The following is a 20,629-nucleotide window of genomic DNA, read 5'->3' on the forward strand; positions in this document are numbered from 1 at the left end:
ACCTTGCTGTGTGCAAATTGGCTGCTGTGTTTTAGTTCCTTCATTTCTTTCCTTCCTTCCCCTGGTATGGCCTCCATTTTCACTTTTACAAGCTCAAGTCAAGGGGCACAGGCTTGGGCGTATCCTGTGCAACACACTTAACCATCCGTCACCATATCAGGATGGACAACATCAAGCGCCTTCAGGCCTCACCCTCCTCTGCTAATATCGCCTTCTACTCCAGGGTCATCCTGGAGAGCAACGATAACCCTCCGCTTCTTTACTGCACCATCAATCATTTCCATAAACTCACCCCTATCTATCCCTCACCTCCAACAAGTTGCGAGGAACTCACTGTCGCTGTGGTGCACTATCCCCCCTCGTCCTCAACCGCCATCATGCCTTTGGATTTGGCCTGCTGCAATGCCTGATGTGGAAGGGCATCTCAGGAGCAGCAGCAGGTGGACCTTTGAAAGGCCTACGAACCTAGTGAAGCTCCCATGGTGGCCTTCCTGCTGCTAAACTCCAACATGGCAAATAACACATAAACGTCGTGTCATGCATGTTAGTAGGACCAATGCAGAGAATGCTATTATTTACAGGGAATAATACTGAAAGAGGTTTGAGAGAGAAAAAGATCTAGATGTTATTGTGCACAGATCACTGAAGGGTCTCAATGTAGAGAAGCTGCAGCTAAAGCTAATGGTATCGGGTTGTAGTAATAGAACCATTCAGTACAAATCAAAGGACCCCTTCTGTCATTATACACATCGCTGGTTAGACTGCATCTAGAGTACTGCACCCAGTTTTGGTTCCTTCACATGGTGGGTGATAGAGTGGGCTTGGAAAAGGTTCAAAGAAGAACTACGAGAACAATTCCAAGCTTAAAGAACCTTAGTTACTCAGGTAGGCATAAAGAGCTGGGTCTATTTACTCGAGAGCAGTGCAGACGTAGATGCAACCTGATAAGAGGGAGACTTGGGAATGGGGGTGGGGAGAGAGGAACAGGGCAAGATAAGTCGGGCAAAGTTGGGAGCAGCAGCAAGAACACGGTGAGTAGGAGCGATGTGGAAAGAGGAGCAGCTGGTAAAGGGGTGAGTGTGGGTAAATAGTGAAAGATTATTTCCACTGGCAAGCTAGGTTCCACTCTATAGAGGGCTGCATGGCACTAATTTGTGCCAGTCATTGTGAATCTGGAATCACGTATGGCACACGATCAGCATGATCTGTAAAAACTCCCATGAAACTCCCTTCTGCTGGACGAGTGAGGCCTCCCACTTCCACTAAGGCTTTGTTCGTCAAGAGTTTGTGACTTTCAACAGAGCGTTAGTGGAAGTGGGAGGCATGTTTCAGCACAGGGAGAAAATAAAGGGGAAACAAAAGTAACTCAAAATGAAAACAGACACGTCCTTTTTCCTTGGCCTGCTCATGCTACTCCAGAGAGCAGCAGATAACCTAGTCCCAAGAAGCATGCAGGATGCCTCCTTCTGATTATCCCTCGTACAAGAGCACCTGGCTTCTGCTCAGTACATCTCCATAGTGACACAGCTAAAAATGAAGTTCAGTGCACAATGACCATAACCACCACTTTGCCCCAGAAATTTAATTTTAAAAGTTTGACTGGTATTTACTGAAATGTTTTAACGTCATAGTGGTATTAGATTTGTGCTCATATATGTTAGTCTCACATCCCAAACCTCGCAGTTTCTAATGTGCCTAAAAAGTTCATTTTGTAAAATTAAAGGGTAGTTTTTTTTTCTTGAAGATCAGGTCACAAAGAATTTCACAAAGACAAATAACTGGAAGTATCGAAGATGGCAGCTGAGTGGGAGTACACTGGTTTCATAGCTGTAATTCTTTACACTGGGAATTACTAATCCCATTCATGCTGTGCATCAAACAGAAAATGAGTAACTCCAAGCACTTCCCCAAAGGAGGGGAACATTGCCAGAGGAAGTCACTCAAAGATGCCAGTTATAGAAGAGTATTAGAACATAACAAACAGGAACAGGAGTAGGCCACAAGGCCCCTTGAGCCTGCTCCGCCATTCAATAAGATCATGGCTGATCTTCAACCTCAACTCCACTTTCCCGCCCAATCCCCATACACCCAAATTCACTTTGTGTCCAAATATCCATCAATCTCAGTCTTGAATATACTTAATGACTGAGCATCCACAGCCCTCTGAGGTAGAGAATTCCAAAGATTCACAACCCTCTGAGTGAAGAAATTTTTCCTCATCTTGGTCCTAAATGGCCGACCCCTTATCTTGAGACCATGACTCCTCGTTCTGGACTCTCGAGCCAGGGGAAACAGTCTCTCAGCACCTACCCTGTCAAGCCCTCTAAGAATTTTATACGTTTCAATGAGATCACCTCCCATTCTTCTAAACTCCAAAGAATATAGGCCCATTTTACTCAATCTCTCCATAAAGGAGAACCCTCTCATCCCAGAAATCAATCTAAAGAACCTTTGTTGCACCCCCTCTAAGGCAAGTGTATCCTTCCTTAGGTAAGACCAAAACTGGTCAGGTTTAAACTTAAACCAAAACTGGTCCTTAAGACCAAAACTGTACACAGTACTCCAGGTGTGATCTAACCAGAGCCCTATATAATTATAGCAAGACCTCCTTACTCTTACACTCCAACCCCCCGTGCAATAAAGGCTAACATACCATTTGCCTTCCTAATTGCTGTGTCTTAACTTTCTGTGATTCATGTACAAGGACACCAAATCCTTCTGAATACCAATATTTCTTAGTCTCTCACCTTTTAAAAAATATTCTGTTTTTCTATTCTTCCTACCAAAGTGAATAATTTCACATTTCCCCACATTATACTCCATCTGCCATCTTCTCACCCACTCACTTAACCTGTCTGCATCTCTTTGCATTCGCCTCACAGCTGGGGTAATATTCTGGCATGGGTGGAGGATTGGTTATCTAACAGGAAGCAGAGAGTTGGGATAAATGGTTCATTCTCGGATTGGCAACCAGTAGCCAGTGGTGTTCCGCAGGGGTCGGTGCTGGGTCCCCAACTCTTTACAATCTATATTAACGATTTGGAGGAGGGGACCGAGTGTAACGTATCAAAGTTTGCAGATGATACAAAGATGGGAGGGAAAGTGGAGAGTGAAGAGGACATAAAAAACCTACAGGGGGATATAGACAGGCTGGGTGAGTGGGCGGAGATTTGGCAGATGCAATACAATATTGGAAAACGTGAGGTTATGCACTTTGGCAGGAAAAATCAGAGAGCAAGTTATTATCTTAATGGCGAGAAACTGGAAAGTACTGCAGTACAAAGGGATCTGGGGGTCCTAGTGCAAGAAAATCAAAAAGTTAGTATGCAGGTGCAGCAGGTGATCAAGAAGGCCAAAAGAATGTTGGCTTTTATTGCTAGGGGGATAGAATATAAAAACAGGGAGGTATTGCTGCAGTTATATAAGGTATTGGTGAGACCGCACCTGGAATACTGCATACAGTTTTGGTCTCCATACTTAAGAAAAGACATACTTGCTCTCGAGGCAGTACAAAGAAGGTTCACTCGGTTAATCCCGGGGATGAGCGGGTGGACATATGAGGAGAGGTTGAGTAGATTGGGACTCTACTCATTGGAGTTCAGAAGAATGAGAGGCGATCTTATTGAAACATATAAGATTGTGAAGGGGCTTGATCGGGTGGATGAGGTAAGGATGTTCCCAAGGATGGGTGAAACTAGAACTAGGGGGCATAATCTTAGAATAAGGGGCTGCTCTTTCAAAACTGAGATGAGGAGAAACTTCTTCACTCAGAGGGTAGTAGGTCTGTGGAATTTGCTGCCCCAGGAAGCTGTGGAAGCTACATCATTAAATAAATTTAAAACAGAAATCGACAGTTTCCTAGAAGTAAAGGGAATTAGGGGTTACGGGGAGCAGGCAGGAAATTGGACATGAATTTAGATTTGAGGTTAGGATCAGATCAGCCATGATCTTACTGAATGGCGGAGCAGGCTCGAGGGGCCGATTGGCCTACTCCTGCTCCTATTTCTTATGTTCTTACTTTCCCTTCGCCTCACAGCTTACTTTCCCACCTAGCTTTGCCCTACAAGCAGGTTATCTGCACTCTTTGCTCGAGAGTGGTGCTGCCATAGGAAGACAAGGAGAGAAAGCAATGTTTACCAAACAAAATGGAGGTGGAAGAAGTTCACCAGAGCCTTCACAATAAAGCTGCTTTTGTAAAGGAGATATTCGATCCCTCGTCGTACATTTGGCTGCATTTCTCCATCCCTTGTATTGCCAAAGTCAGGCCGTTGGAAATTGAGGAAAACAAGGATACAGGTTGTAAATCCAATGAAATGAAGAGAGTTTTTGATTTTTTTTTAATCATCATTGTCATGGCAACAGTTTGGGCTTCTAAACAAAGAATTAACATTCGCACTTGCTAGCTGTTACAAAGGATAAGTGCCAACTGTGTTCTAAACCTGACGTGACTCAAATTGGACCAGTTTCGATTAACTCACTGAGAAACCGAGTCAGGTCTGTTCCTGTGTGTTCATTTTACACATTATTAAAAACTTGGCATGCAAGTTAATAGCTGCTATCAGTGTTAGATATTCCAATTTCAAAAAATCTTTTTTTTAAAATTCGTTCATGGGATGTGGGCATCGCTGGCAAGGCCAGCATTTATTGCCCATCCCTAATTGCCCTTGAGAAGGTGATGGTGAGCCGCCTTCTTGAACCGCTGTAGTCCGTGCGGTGAAGGTTCTCCCACAGTGCTGTTACGGAGTTCCAGGATTTTGACCCAGCGACAATGAAGGAACGACGATATATTTCCAAGTCGGGATGGTGTGTGACTTGGAGGGGAATGTGCAGGTGGTGTTGTTCCCATGTGCCTGCTGCTCTTGTCCTTCTAGGTGGTAGAGGTTGCCACTTTGGGAGGTGCTGTCGAAGAAGCCTTGGCGAGTTGCTGCAGTGCATCCTGTGGATGGTACACACTGCAGCCACAGTGCACCGGTGGTGAAGGGAGTGAATGTTTAGGGTGGTGGATGGGGTGCCAATCAAGCGGGCCGCTTTGTCCTGGATGGTGTCGAGTTTCTTGAGTGTTGTTGGAGCTGCACTCATCCAGGCAAGTGGAGAGTATTCCATCACACTCCTGACTTGTGCCTTGTAGATGGTGGAAAGGCTTTGAGGAGTCAGGAGGTAAGTCACTCGCCGCAGAATACCCAGCCTCTGACCTGCTCTTGTAGCCACAGTATTTATATGGCTGGTCCAGTTAAGTTTCTGGTCAATGGTGACCCCCAGGATGTTGAATGTGGGGGATTCAGCGATGGTAATGCCGTTGAATGTCAAGGGGAGGTGGTTAGACTCTCTCTTGTTGGAGATGGTCATTGCCTGGCACTTGTCTGGTGCGAATGTTACTTGCCATTTATCAGCCCAGGCCTGGATGTTGTCCAGGTCGTGCTGCATGCGGGCACGGACTGCTTCATTATTTGAGGGGTTGTGAATGGAACTGAACACTGTGCAAACATCAGCGAACATCCCTATTTCTGACCTTCTGGTGGAGGGAAGGTCATTGATGAAGCAGCTGAAGATGGTTGGGCCTAGGACACTGCCCTGAGGAACTCCTGCAGCAATGTCCTGGGGCTGAGATGATTGGCCTAAATCTGCAACTAACAGTCCGAGATGGAGGACATATCTGATACCCTGTACACATATAGCTCAGGTTTTTAAATGATCAGTTTTAATTGAAAAAAATCAATTTTTCTCCCCAATCTAATGTCCTACAGTCATTCAGTCGGAGTCCAGTTTGGATGTATGCTGGATGTCTGTACAAGAGAACACAAAATGAAGTGATGGCTCTGCCAGCTCTCTCACTGGGAGTGCACATGCTGACACATGCCTCCCGCTTCCAGAAACGCCGTCCGGTTCTCCGCATTAACTGAGTCTTAGCTCAGCAACAACTGAGACAGCCAAAACAGGCCATAAAAGCTTATGCACAGCTGCTGAACTTTAGTGTACCAGCACCTCTCCCACAATCCAACAGAGTTACTCCCGACAGAAGGTCACCACCAACACAACTCTCAGAAACCTCCCTCCTCCCTCAGCTTGGTGTAACATATACAGCACTCCTTCCCATCAAGTCTGGACCAACAGAAACATCCAACCCAACACCTGCAGCTTGTAGATACAAACATAACAGTGAAGCTCAAGAAGCACAAATCCAATAAATTCAGACCAACTCTGGGGAACAAGGGACCCACACCACGTAAATTACTTCTGTTTGTTGCTATATAAATAAAAGGTGCAACAGAAACTCATTTGTCCTCCAGCAGATAAAGGAAATTAAACTGCAATGGAATAAAGGAATACAAAGATGATTTCTATGATCTAACTGTAATAAATTGCATTGGTTCAACCGGATCAGTCACCAGAAATGGCTGACTATATAAAGATACTTTAATTTTAAGTACAATAAATGAGAAGGAACTTTACATAAGATGAAATACTAAGTGGAATAGTAAAGGCTAACGCAAAGCACTATTTTAAGTTAAACCCCAAATGAGGATGAGGAAACAAAAGTGATAAACTGATAAAAGGCAAGTTCAGGACTGATGTCAAGAAGTATTTCTTACCCAAAAAGGGGTGAATAGTATCTGGAATGATCTTCTGTGCAAGGTGGTGGAGGCAAAAACTCTGGAATCATCCAAGGTGCAACTAGACAGTATGACAGGGAGCAATACGTTTCTACTGAAGAATGAGCTAGATGGGTCGAATGGCCTCCTCATCTGTTCTCAATCTTTGTGATCACCTGGATATTAACAAAAGTTCCTTTAATAATATTTTAATAAACCTAATATTTGATGTCAAGGAGATAATTAAGAACTCTCATTAAATTTTGGTTTAAGCTGTTTGCTGCCACTTAACAATTTGCTTCTGTCAGTCTCTCAAAACATGAAAAATGTTGCAATTTTATCTTTGTTTCTGAAGGAAATATTATGTTTCAAAGTTTTTAGTCATCAATATTTGTCGGAAGCTTAAACACGTTAGTCCTTGTTCATGGCTGTTGGATTCTTGCTATACAGTATTTACTTTTCTCCATTAACTTGTACACACATACAAAACAACTATCTTGTCTGTTCAACATCTTTGGAGAAGATAGAAGAAGAAAAACAACAGCAGTGTTAAATCACAATACCGTACCGCATGCCAACGTGGACATAATAACTGACTCCTGCTGCTCAGCTGAACCGGCACAGGGATCCCGTTCCTGATCACTACCCAATGATCAGTGCTGGCAAGTTCACATATGGACTTCACACATAGGCTTTGAAGTAAGGAAAGGATTGACCACAGTTGTGGTGTCCTCCATGATCAAATAGCCTGACATTCACTATCAAGGTTACAATGCACACGTTCAGGCTGGCTGTGACATTTTGGCCAGTGCATACGTGCAAAGTAGTTATGTCACTACAGAGAATAGTGGTCCAAGAAAGATCCTGTTGAAAAAAAAACACATCTTCCTGGTCGCTGGTCTAAAAAAAACTCAGTACATAGAATTACATAAAATTTACAACACAGAAACAAGCCATTCGGCCCAACTGATCCAAGCCAGTGTTTATGCTCCACACAAGCCTTCTCCCACCTCTCTTCATCTAACCCTAAATGATAAAATAAACAGTAAATTTATTTTAATATGGCTGCTGGTAACGAGACTACGCTCTGGGGGCCAGCAGTCAAAAATTAACATAAAAGCTGCTACGAAAGCAGATCACACACCAGATAATCAATGTCTTCCATTTTGCGCTATATATTTTTAGCAGGTTTCTCAAAGCCATGAAGATTATAAATTACAGGATAGCAGCACCCAGCATTGCAATCAGAAATTTTAAAATGTAAATATCATAGGTTGCCAATATTAAATAATACAAGACTTAAATTTTCAGAGCCTGCAGCTTCAAACTCTAGAACACATATGTACACAATTGCCAGGTGGAGAAGACAAAAGAAGCTCTTTTTTAATCTCCTCCACCTTTCACAGTGCCTCTTTTGTTGGCATATTTTGTACATGCCTCAGATTGGGGAGAGACAAAAGCTATATTTACATTTATAAACACTGAGCCATTGTGGGCTACTTGGAATGCAGTCTCCAGATCAAGTGGCACCAATCCAAGGGGATTTGTTGGTGGATTGGCTCCCACACACTTCCCAACTCAAAGCAACACATTTCCAGAGTTTACATGAGCATGTGTGAAAGCCAAGTGCATCATTCTGAGCAGCTTTACATACTTTGTGTATTGATTGCGCTTTTTTACCTGGGAACGTGTATGAGAATAGGCGAAATAAGATGTTTTTTCTTTGCTAGAGTTTCAGACAACAAATACATGGTAATACCATCATTGACCGTACTCGTTAATATAAATTATCTGATCTTCGGTGATCGACAGCAGCCAACGCTCAGATTTTTGTGGTCAAACAATCTGTCGCCAAAGCCTCTGCTCCTGCCTCACTAAACACATTGAGCTGGTTCTGCTTTTTTTTTTAAATGTGGTTTTTTTCAACTTTCCTACCTGTTGCTGTATTTCTGTTTAGCACAATTGATCAGTTATTGAAAACAAACAACTTTTTTTGGGAGACAGCAAGTATAAAGGGAAAAGGTTTTAATCTGGTTAGGGTGGTTTGAGAAAAAGGGCAGTGTAAAGCTGATTGGCTGAAATCCTTCTATGTTAGACAGACCCTCAAGGTCATGTGCTCAGTTCAGTGCTTGCAGTGAGACAGACAACCTGCAAAAAGATACCAAGTCATTAAGCTAAAATTCATATTAATACAAATATTTACCTCTATCGTACCTTGGGTAAGGAAAGATGACAGTGCGTTATAGATAAAAGCTTTCAACATTAAAAAAACACCCCACGGTGCTTCAGAACAACAATTTGCATTTCTACAGTGCCTTTAACATAATAAAATGTCCCAAGGCACTTCGCAGAAGCATGATCAGACAAAAATGGACACCGAGCCAAAGAAGGAGATATCGGAAGGGGTGACCAAAAGCTTGGACAAAGAGGTAGGTTTTAACGCAGGTCCTAAAGGAATGAGAGGTGGAGAGGCTTAGGGAGGGAATTCCAGTGTGTAGAGCCTAGGCAGTTGAAGGTACGGCAGCCAATGGTGGGGCAAGGGGAGAGGTAAATGCACAAAAAGCAGAGTAATGGAGAGTTTGGGGGGAGGGTGTTTATAGAGCTGGAGGAGTTTGCAAAGCTAGGGAGGGGTGAAGCCATGAAGAGATTTAAACATGAGATTGAGAATTTTAAATTGGAGGCATTGGGGTATCTGGCGTCAATGTGGACCAGCAAGGACAAGAGTGACGGGTGAGCGGGACTTGGTACAGGACACCGGCAGCAGAGTTTTGGATCAGCATATTCACCACCTTTCGTCCAGGTGTTCTTTTTTCCAAATTTATATGAATACACTTTGCTTTAAAAATCCAACATTTAAAGGTTAATTCTCATTCCAAATCTGTCGAAAAATAGTCCACAAAAATCCCAAAATGTGACATTCTCCTTTAATTCTTTTGATTAGCTTAAATTGTGCCCTCGTTACCTACTTGCCAAACAGTGGAAACAATCTATTACTATAATGAAGACCGATATCACTTAGTGAAAAAAATCCTAACTTCCCAAGTCTGTTTTTTAACGCTGTGACTAGTGCACGCACACTCGGGCCCGGAGAGTGTTGGGCCGCACATGCGCATTTCAGGTCACCAACTGCCCTCTTGGCTGTTCACTAAAAGCACGTGCTGGAGGCTGAGCACCAAAAATGCAGCCGATGCAGGTAGTCATAAGGGGCGGAAAGAGAGCAGAGCCCAGAGAAAGGGGAGAATCAGGGGTGAAGGGGAGTGGAAGGGGAGATGAAGGGAGAAGCAGAAGTAGAGGGGAAAAGGGGGAGCGGGGGGGAAAAGGGGGAGCGGGGGGGAAAAGGGGAGCGGGGGGGGAAAGGGGGAGCGGGGGGGGAAAGGGGGAGCGGGAGGGGAAAGGGGGAGCGGGGGGGGAAAGGGGGAGCGGGGGGGAAAGGGGGAGCGGGGGGGAAAAGGGGGAGCGGGGGGGGAAAGGGGGAGCGGGGGGGGAAAGGGGGAGCGGGGGGGAAGGGGGAGCGGGGGGGAAGGGGGAGCGGGGGGGGAAAGGGGGAGCGGGGGGGGGAAAGGGGGAGCGGGGGGGGGAAAGGGGGAGCGGGGGGGGAAAGGGGAAGCGGGTGGGAAAGGGGAAGCGGGGGGGAAAGGGGAAGCGGGGGAAAGGGGAAGCGGGGGGAAAAGGGGAGCTGGGGGGAAAAGGGGGAGCGTGGGGGAAAGGGGGAGCGTGGGGGGGAGAAGGGGGAGCGTGGGGGGGAGAAGGGGGAGCGTGGGGGGGAGAAGGGGGAGCGTGGGGGGGAGAAGGGGGAGCGTGGGGGGGAGAAGGGGGAGCGTGGGGGGGAGAAGGGGGAGCGTGGGGGGAGAAGGGGGAGCGTGGGGGGGAAGGGGGAGCGTGGGGGGGAAGGGGGAGCGTGGGGGGGAAGGGGGAGCGTGGGGGGGAAGGGGGAGCGTGGGGGGGAAGGGGGAGCGTGGGGGGGAAGGGGGAGCGTGGGGGGGAAGGGGGAGCGTGGGGGGGGAAGGGGGAGCGTGGGGGGGGAAGGGGGAGCGTGGGGGGGGAAGGGGGAGCGTGGGGGGGAAGGGGGAGCGTGGGGGGGGAAGGGGGAGCGGGGGGGGAAGGGGGAGCGGGGGGGGGAAGGGGGAGCGGGGGGGAAGGGGGAGCGGGGGGGGAAGGGGGCGCGGGGGGGGGGAAGGGGGAGCGGGGGGAAGGGAGAGTGGGGGGAAAGGGAGCAGAAGCAGTGGGAAAAGGGGGGAGCCCGGAGGGAGCAGAGCACGGGGGGAGGGGAGAGAACGTGGTCCAGGTCTAAGGGGGGGGGGGGTAAGAGAGGGGGAACGTGGTCCAAACGGGGAGATGGATCACGTTCTCCTCCTCCCCCCATTAGACCTGGATCACACTCTTGAGCACGAACGGCAGCGAGTTGATTTCTCAGAAAGCCCGGCGCATGCGCGGCATGTGATGTCATCAGTCACAGTGTCACTATTCACTTTATAATGTAAAAAGTGACCCCACCCCCGCCCCCACTTGCTACCCAATAAACCTGAAAACAATCCATGGCCCGCACACAGTGCCCCATCGGTCACCGCAGCTCTCTCCCAGAGTGTTTAGTTTACTGACTTCATTTCCAATGACGTCACCCTCACCCGTTCACATTGAAAGAAATGCGCCTCACTAAACTAACCTTGTAGCTCAAATTATCTAAAATAGTCAATGCTGTGGATTTGTCAAATTCAGCCTCAGAAAAATGGATACAGCCCCCTGCATTATCTTGCGGTGTCTGTTCATGGGGCCACATATTTGAATGGGCCCATAAGTCAGTTGCTGGGTTGGCCTGGCGTGGAGAGTTTTCAGAGCCAAAGCGAGGTGGGAGGCTGCTCAATGTGGAGGCCTCGCTCCTGCAGCGGAGTTTGGTGGGAGTTTTTATCAGCTCATGCTGATAGCATTCGACAAGGTTCCACATAAGAGACTGTTCACAAAAATGAGAGCACATGGAATTGGAGACAACCCATAGGCTTGCCCTCCACACCTGTCTCCAAACCTGGACATCAGTTCACTGATGCTCCAAGCAGACTCCACCCTATCTACGTCAACCTTATGCCACCACGGGGCCTCTGACTGTAAGGACTTTGGACTCCCTCCTATTGTCTCCTCTCTATTCCCTGTTTATTACCAGGATATATCTATCCTAATCTTGCTGTGTGACCACGCCTATGTAACTTGATTTTCCCTGTGTCCATTTGCGTGCGCCTTTTGGCTGCTGGTCCGGACCCGAGCCCATTGCTTCTATTTCCACTTTTTTCTTCTTTTCTCTTTACCTCTCCAAGGTCCCTCTCTCCAGTCCTCATGCCTCCTTTCATTTTTCCCCTCTCGAGTACTCTGCTCCCCCCAAATCCCTACCCCAACCCTTCAGCATTCCTCGACCTTCCTACTCTCCTGCCGCCATCCCATGCTTGATTCCTTCTTAGATAAGCCCACAGCTTCCCTCTGTGCCTTTCTTGGCATCTCCTGAAGGACCCAGCAAGGTACTTGTCGCTGCCTCCTTACGAGCAACAACCCAACTTGCCCCATCGTACCCTCTCACCGACTTTCCCACCCTGCGAATCCGATGGAGGCTAATCTCCTTCCCATCTCACTCACCCCTCCTAGTGCTGACCCTGTGGTCTCTGCCAGCAGATCAGATATCACCGCCCCTCTCCGCAACTCCCTCCAGTATGTCCGTTCACTTGTGAACGAGGCCCTTGCCATCCATGAGCTTATTGTGGATGATTGTATCGACATCGTGGTCTTAACGGAAACCCAGCTGACGAGTGAGGACACCTTCCCCCTTAATGAAGTCTCCCCGCCTGGTTATATCTACCACCACTTGCCCTGCCCAGACCGCCGATGCGGCGGTGTGGCCCTGATCACCAAATCACATGTTGGTCTGTCCCCCTACTCCTCTGGCACCTTCTCCTCCTTTGAGCATCTCACCTTGTTCCACCCCTCTCACCTCTCCTTTAAAATCCTTGTTCTCTACCACTTACCCAAGTACCACGCCAAGTTTCCCACCGAGATATATTCACTGCTTTCCTCCCTCAGCCTCAGCACCGAGCGATTTCTTATCTTCGGTGACTTCAACCTCCATCTCAACTCATCATGAGTTCACTCCTCTGAGTTCGCTGCCCTCCGATCCTCCCTTAATCTCTCCCTTCCCTACCCATATTCACGGCCATCCCCTTGACCTTGCCATCTCACATGGCCTCTCTACTCCCACCTTGTTGATCGCGGATAAGGCCATCTATGATCACTTCCTTGTAACCCTCTCCACCCACATCCTCTTTCCAATCTCACTTCCTTCCGTGTTTGCCCCTGGAAAAAAACTCTCCCCAAATCATTTACAACTGCACTTTCAAATTCGTAACTGTCTAGTCTTTGGCCCTCCATTCACCACGACATTTCTGCAACTATCGATCTGCTCAATCACACCCTCACCTCCACCGTTGATGCCCTTGGCCCCGTTAAAACCATTACTGTCTCTCACCCTGGTCGTTCCCCTTTACAGCCCTCATTTCCGCTTCCTTAAGTCCAAGGGACGCAGACTTGAACGTTTATAGTGGACAACTGGTTTAGCCATTCATTGCCAGATCTGGCTGGACCACGTAAAGCATAATTGGGTCCTGCTCTCCTCTGCCAAAACTGCTCGCTATTGAAGGATCATCCTGGAATGCAAAAATAACCCTCGGCTTCTCTTCTCCACCACAAACTGTCTTCCTAAACCCCTCTCCCCTGCCTCCTCCAACCTCACCTATAACAGCAAATGGGAAGAGCTTATCGACTACTTTGCCATTAAGATTAAGACCATCTGTTCAGCTGCTCTGCCGCTTCCCTCCCTTCCCCTGCGGTTACCCCCTGCCCTAGCCCTGACATTGCACCTTTCTCTAGTTTCTCTCCGAGCTCGTCTTGACCGTGAGACTCACTTCCTGCTCCCTCGACCCTATTCCCACCAAACTGTTGACCACACAACTTCCCTTCCTGGCCCCCATGTTAGCTGATATTGTTAACGGTTCCCTCGCCTCAGGTACTGACTCCCTCCCCTTTAAATCTGCTGTCATCACTTCCATCCTCAAAAAACCCACCTTTGACCCCTCTGTCCTTGCAAACTACCGCCCCATTTCCAACCTCCCTTGCCTCGCCAAAGTTCTTGAACATGTTATCACCTCCCAAATCCATGCCCATCTTTCCCGCATGTTTGAATCCTTCCAAACAGGTTTCCACCCCTGCCACAGTACTGAAACGGCCCTTATCAAAGTCACAAATGACATCCTACGTGACTGTGACTGAGGTAAAATATCCCTCCTCATCTTCCTCGACCTGTCTACAGCCTTAGACATAGTTGACCACACCATCCTCCTCCAACGCCTCTCCTCCGTCGTCCAGCTGGGTGGGACGATTCCAATGTTTTTCTGGCCGGCCTCCCATCTTCCACCCGCAATATACTTGAGCTCATCCAAATCTCGGCTGCCCGTATCCTAATTCACAGCACATCTTGTTCACCCATCAGCCCTGTGCTCATTGATCTACATTGGCTCCCGGTCCACCAACACCTTGATATTAAAATTCTCATCCTCATATTGAAATCCCTCCGTGGCCTCACACCTTCCTCTCTGAACTCGGCAGCGCCAGCGCCGTGCGCTCTCTGAACTCGGCAGCGCCAGCGCCGCGCGCTCTCTGAACTCGGCAGCGCCAGCGCCGTGCGCTCTCTGAACTCGGCAGCGCCAGCGCCGCGCGCTCTCTGAACTCGGCAGCGCCAGCGCCGCGCGCTCTCTGAACTCGGCAGCGCCAGCGCCGCGCGCCCTCTGAACTCGGCAGCGCCAGCGCCGCGCGCCCTCTGAACTCGGCAGCGCCAGCGCCGCGCGCCCTCTGAACTCGGCAGCGCCAGCGGCGCGCGCCCTCTGAACTCGGCAGCGCCAGCGCCGCGCGCTCTCTGAACTCGGCAGCGCCAGCGCCGTGCGCTCTCTGAACTCGGCAGCGCCAGCGCCGTGCGCTCTCTGAACTCGGCAGCGCCAGCGCCGTGCGCTCTCTGAACTCGGCAGCGCCAGCGCCGTGCGCTCTCTGAACTCGGCAGCGCCAGCGCCACGCGCCCTCTGAACTCGGCAGCGCCAGCGCCACGCGCTCTCTGAACTCGGCAGCGCCAGGACTACCTAGTCTCTGAAATCAGTAGTGTTAGCACTGTGCATTCTCTGGACTTGGTAGTGTTAGCACTGTCTGTTCTCTGAAATCAGTAATGTTAGCACTGTCTGTTCTCTGAAATCAGTAATGTTAGCACTGTCTGTTCTCTGAAATCAGTAGTGTTAGCACTGTCTGTTCTCTGAAATCAGTAGTGTTAGCACTGTGCCTTGTCTGAACTGTGTAGCCTGCCTGACAATGACTGGACACAGACAAAGGGGTGGGTGAGTATTGTTCTCCCACATACTGTCAGTGGCAATACCAGAATGTGTTACTGCCACCATAGTAGTGGCAGTAAACACACCCTTTTTTTAAAGGGCAGAAGAGTCACACCATGTAATACACAAAGCCATTATTCTACTGTTAAGGTGGCCTGTCTCCCTTTGAGGTCACGCAAACCTAATTTCTATTAAGTAAACATTGCATAAATTAATTCAGAGTTTAATTGCTATTCAGGCTGAAAGTGGCTTTGTCTCTTTTGTAAAGTGTAACTGGTAGGATCAAATAAGAGGCAATTTCCTAGAATGGATTTGTAGTTCTTGTTGAAGTTCTATTACTACCCAGGGAACATTTGCCCCCCCATTATCGAGTCTCCAGTGACCGGCACCTGAATAAGTGATCAGTCACCACGGTCTGGGCCTGGCTGATTGACCAGCTCTGACAGCAATGTCTGAGGGCAGCATCAAACCACCTCAACTCTGATCCATGTAAAAATATCAGTCCATCTCAGTAACCCAAATACAATTATTCTAAGCACCATTATCTAACTTTATTTAATGGCTTAAAATACTTTGATGCTTTTACTGCCACTCATGTCTCACAGTTACTATTTGTTATTATGGTTGTCACAGCACATTTCAGTAGTGTATTTGGATAGGAGAGGGGGAGGGGCAAAAACTACAACTCTCATGATGCATTTCTCTTACACATGAAACATTGGGGTAGAGTTTCCACCTTGGGCGCAATTGGTAATTGGGCGCAAATTGTGCTGCTTAGGTTACAGTTCGAGTTTCCGCTAAAATGTATTTGCATAATCACAAATGTAAAATCTTCCATGAACCAGCGCAATTCGGCAGCTCAACAGAGCGTAATCGTTTCTTTTATTTTTTTTGTAATAAGAAATATTCATTGATTTATTTAAGATGATTTAAGGGGTGCAGTTTTATTAGTATGTCTGAAAATGAGTTTATCACAAAAGATAAGCATTTTCAATAAGGGTGTCCAGTCCTCCAACTGTGAGTAACCTGATTTCAAATCATTAAAATGACTTTAAAAAAACTATACTGAACCATTTACTACTTTCATTGGTGTACACTAGTCAGTTTCTTAGTAATTTAAATATTTTTTAATATGTAAAAACATTTAAAAAGTGCCTACTAGTGCCTGTGTGCCTAAGAAAACAAGCGCAATTTGAAGACCCTCCTCCAACGGCCGCAATCGGCAGAAACTCGCCATCCTTGTTATTTCGTTCGGGGACGTGGCCGGTTTTGTGGGCGGGGCCGGCTTCAGCGCATTGATTTTTGAACCAGCGCAAAAGATCACGGAAACCTGAATTTCGCTGGATGTAATTTACACCCAGTGATTGATAAAACCAGCGCCAACTGGTGGAAAGTCTACCCCATTGTTTACAGCAGCTGGATATCCACAGCGCCCAAGTCCGGGTGAAATCTCTAACTCGAGCTTCTGGTTCCTCACTGATGAGCAGGCCTACCTAGGGGAAACCACTTGCAGGCACTTCGAATTCTACATATTCAATTTAAGAAGGAATTTTAATGATTTTCTTGCTTCAGAATTTTATTATTCTATTTGTGTATATTGCAAGTATTATTTCTAGCTGTTAGGCACCGAGCAGAGTAGAGAAGAAAAATGGCAATCAAAATCATTGTGAAGAAATTATCTGAACAATGTGATTGACTAATTTTGTGGTACTTACTGGCTTGTGAATGGTTGCTTTCGGAAAAAAAGAGGGATTTGATTGCTTGATATTCTGCTGGTTACTTGTTTCTCATTAGTACTTTCTTTGCTACTTTTGATTTGTTCTAATTTATTTGTTCGGATATTTGATTGGTAATGTAACAGATAAATGGTATTTGAATCGTGGTTTGTTTTTGCCTTATAGGCTTGTGTCGCCTCAAGAGGCCACAGACAACCACCAGAATCAAGATTTTCAATTACATAAATATTCAAAAACCAGAAATAAAAAAAAGTTAAGCCAATTTTAGTGCTTCTCAATAAGGCCCAAGTTTAATCTACAAGTAGCTGCAGCTGTTTTCTGCTACTTTCCCCTTCCCCAAGTACCCTACAGATTATCACTATACTTAATCCTAGCAGACCATGGAGGGCAGCATGACCCAGGTGTTCAGGGAAAGCTGCACATGAGTGGAAATTTTTTTTAAAATTATGTTTTAGACAGCTCATTTAACCTTCAACTCTTCTTATGTGCATTTTAAGTATTCCTAGGTTGCTGTAAATGTTTCATAGAAACAATTTTTATTACTTCTACACATATGATATAGGACATTTTAATCATGCCCATCTTTACTGTGCTTCAACAGAAGATCCCTTCCAGTCACTTAGCACTCTTCAATGCTGTGTTACGTGGCATTAAGGTTTTTTGCTTGCATCCGCAAGTACATATTTGTTTGGTTAATGCTCTTACATAGCAGAGCATTACATAGGTATCATCGTCTTATACAAAGAATAAGGCAAACACTGTGTATCCCATCGTAACTGTTCCTGACCAATGCATAATGCATTAAAATAAGTCATTTACTCTCCTCTGCCTTAGGGTTCTGATTATTATACATGGGTTCCATATTTATCACCTACAATTTGCTGAAGCAGTAAATAATGACCTTGACTTTAAAGAAGGACTGCTTTCATGAAAAAGTATTTGACAAACCTTTACTTTTTTTGGTCTGATAAAGGAGGAGAGCAAGAGCCATGATAATGACATCTTGTAGGACCGATTGTGTTGAGTGTAAATAAAAGTCTGAATACCTTCATGAATAGCATACCTCTTTAATACTGCCATGGAGGTAATGGCTCCACATTTCAACTGTATATGTGCTAAGCGTACATTAAAGTACTTCAGGCATCCAAGGCAGGCATTAAGAGCACTATAAAAAAGAGAATTGGCAAGTAACTCGGAATAAAAAGTCATTGGAAAATATTGTATTCAGATAAGGAACTCAAAGCAAGAGTAATCAGATCCATTCTGAACACGTGTCCTGCTGCTGTGTTTTCAGACACATCTCATTAATTAATAATTTGACCGTCACATAAGCCACTGGTCTGTTTTTACCTCCATTTATGCTTACCAATAAAAATATAATGAAAGGAGGAAAAAATTAATAAAGGACGTAAAGAAAATTAAACACTTCAAAAAAACCTCTCAATTGATAAGTTAATTTCTCTCAAAACCAAAGATTTTGCAAGCTAAGAGGAAGATCAAAAATAGTAATAAAACAAGCCACATGAGAAAGGGGAAGGAAAAAAGACACAACCTCACCCCAACAGATTGCCTATTTAATACAATTTGTGCCATGCTCATTAGGAATGGATTAAGACAGCTCAAACTTAGTTTGAAAGAATAAAAGAACCTGCTACAACACTAGTCACTGGGAAGAGAGACTTTGAAGAAAATCAAGCAGAGACACCTAACAGGTCTGATGAAGGACCCAATGTAGTCAGCCAACTGTCTTTTTTTTTAAAAACAATACTTTTGGATTTCCCCTCCTCTCACAACATTCCACGATTAAGAGGAAGCAGGCAACCTGTTCTTAAGCCTCTAGGGCCAGGCTGCAACAATGGATCAAATTTTAATTTCCCCTCCTATTCTCCCAAACAGCTCAGCTAAAATCAGGAGCTCATAATATAGTGAATAATGGTGTGCTAGAGATACCTAATATCCTACCATTATATATCCAAAAGTCCAGCAGCCTATTTTGTCATCAAGCTGTTCATGATTACATTTTTAAACTTTTTGAATATTCCTCCCTTTAAACTTACATTCCCCTTCAAAAAATGTTTCCTGCACTCTGTTGATCCTGTCTGATAGGGAAACAGACAATCAGATCCAACTTAAGGAATGTCCTGCGTGTTACGTCTAGCTCAAAGATACTGTAGCAACATGAGCCAATTCTCTCCATTATAGCTAACCTGTCATTTTCATCCTCCACTTGAACCGAGCCAAAATTAGCAGCTTATTGGCCTGTAAATTGCTCTGAGTGGCGAACCAGCAGTGTTCACCACTCATGAAATTTAAATTCATCCACTAAGTTACCGCGTTCTTTTTGGCGGCAACTTCCTTGAAATCCAAGTTCAAAAAACGGCAACGTTCTTTCCCAGGCTGTGAGAGTGGGGAAAGGATCTCTATGTGCCCTCAACCAATCAGCTTGAAGCAAGCCACATAGCGAGAACCAGGAAGTAAAACTCAATTGACAAACCGCGCAGACTCAAAGCCAGGAGGTGCCCAACAAGATTAGTAAATGTACAATAAAATGAGAGAGAGAAAGCAAAATAATGAGAGGTAGGATTTAAAGACGGAGATGAAAGAGACAGAAAGAAAAAGTAAAAAAAAATTTTAATTTAAAAAAAAATTATATCTGTCCAAAAACTATTAAAATCAGGAGTAATGAGACTCCACATTTTTAAAAGTTAATTTTCAGTGCCAGAGAGGTTGTTTGGCAGTCATTAATACTTACCACACTGTTAAAAGTTAGCTTAAACCTAAAAAAACTCAGCCTTTTTGTGGTGAGATTAATTAATTTCCAGCTGGGCAGGAGAGCAAGTTGGCGCTGGTCCATTGATTGCAGCTGGCAATATCCCTTTAACGCAAAGTTTTCAGATCACCGGTGAATCGGGAAGAGCAAGTTCCGTATTCCCAGGTTCGACTGCACATGTGCAGTCACCGGAACTTGTACTTCTATTTGACCATTAATAATTGTGAGCGCTGTTAGGCTCACCGTTATTTTACGAGCAATTTCTGGCCCAGTATCTGAGCTAAAGGGAGAAGAAGCCTCCACTTGAATTCCAATGGGCATGAGCCTTGAACCTTTGTGTCTATGCACAATCTTAGCATTTTAACAACAACAACGAGGGTATGATGGTTGAAAAGCAATGGCAAACATTTAAAGAAATATTTCAATATTCGCAACAAATATACATTCCATTGAGAAATAAAAACTCCACGGGAACAGTGATCCACCCATGGCTAACTAAAGAAGTTACGGATAGTATTAGATTAAAAGAAGGGGCCTATAATGTTGCCAAAAAGAGTAGTAAGCCTGAGGATTGGGAGAGTTTTAGAAACCAGCAAAGGACGACCAAAAAATTGATAAAAAGAGAAAATAGAATACGAAAGTAAACTAGCAAGAAATATAAAAACAGATTGTAAGAGCTTCTACAAGTATGTAAAAAGGAAGAGAGTAGCAAAAGTAAGCATTGGTCCCTTAGAGGCTGAGAAAGAGAAATTATAATGGGGAATCAGGAAATGGCAGATGCGTTAAACAAATATTTTGTATCTGTCCTCACAGTAGAAGACACAAAAAGCATACCAGAAATAGTGGGGAACCAAGGGTCTAATGAGAGTGAGGAACTTAAAGTAATTAATATCAGTAGAGAAATAATACTTGAAAAACTAATGGGATTAAAAGCTGATAAATCCCATAGACCTGATGGCCTACATCTGAGGGTTCTAAAAGAGGTGGCTGCAGCAATAGTGGATGCATTGATTGTGATCTTCCAAAATTCCCTAGATTCTAGAACGGTCCCAGCGGATTGGAAGGTGGCAAATGTGACCCCACTGTGCAAGAAGGGAGGGAGAGAGAAAACAGGGAACTACAGGCCAG

The 20,629-nt window shown here is 45.6% G+C and overlaps 1 protein-coding gene across 3 annotated transcripts in view; it reads right to left on the reverse strand.

Moving 5' to 3' along the window:
• Positions 1 to 20,629, reverse strand: part of LOC137323994 (phospholipid-transporting ATPase VD-like) — a 231,749-nt gene that overhangs the window by 175,494 nt on the left and 35,626 nt on the right. For 2 of the 3 annotated variants that reach the window (XM_067988168.1, XM_067988179.1), the window contains exon 2: positions 6,591 to 6,766. The exons of the other annotated variant lie outside the window; for it this stretch is intronic. The gene's annotated coding sequence lies outside the window, so the exon portion shown is untranslated. The remainder of the gene's footprint in view (positions 1 to 6,590; positions 6,767 to 20,629) is intronic. 3 annotated transcript variants of the gene reach the window in all.

The sequence above is a fragment of the Heptranchias perlo genome, chromosome 1 (assembly GCF_035084215.1).
Source record: "Heptranchias perlo isolate sHepPer1 chromosome 1, sHepPer1.hap1, whole genome shotgun sequence".
Classification (NCBI taxonomy): Eukaryota; Metazoa; Chordata; class Chondrichthyes; order Hexanchiformes; family Hexanchidae; genus Heptranchias; species Heptranchias perlo.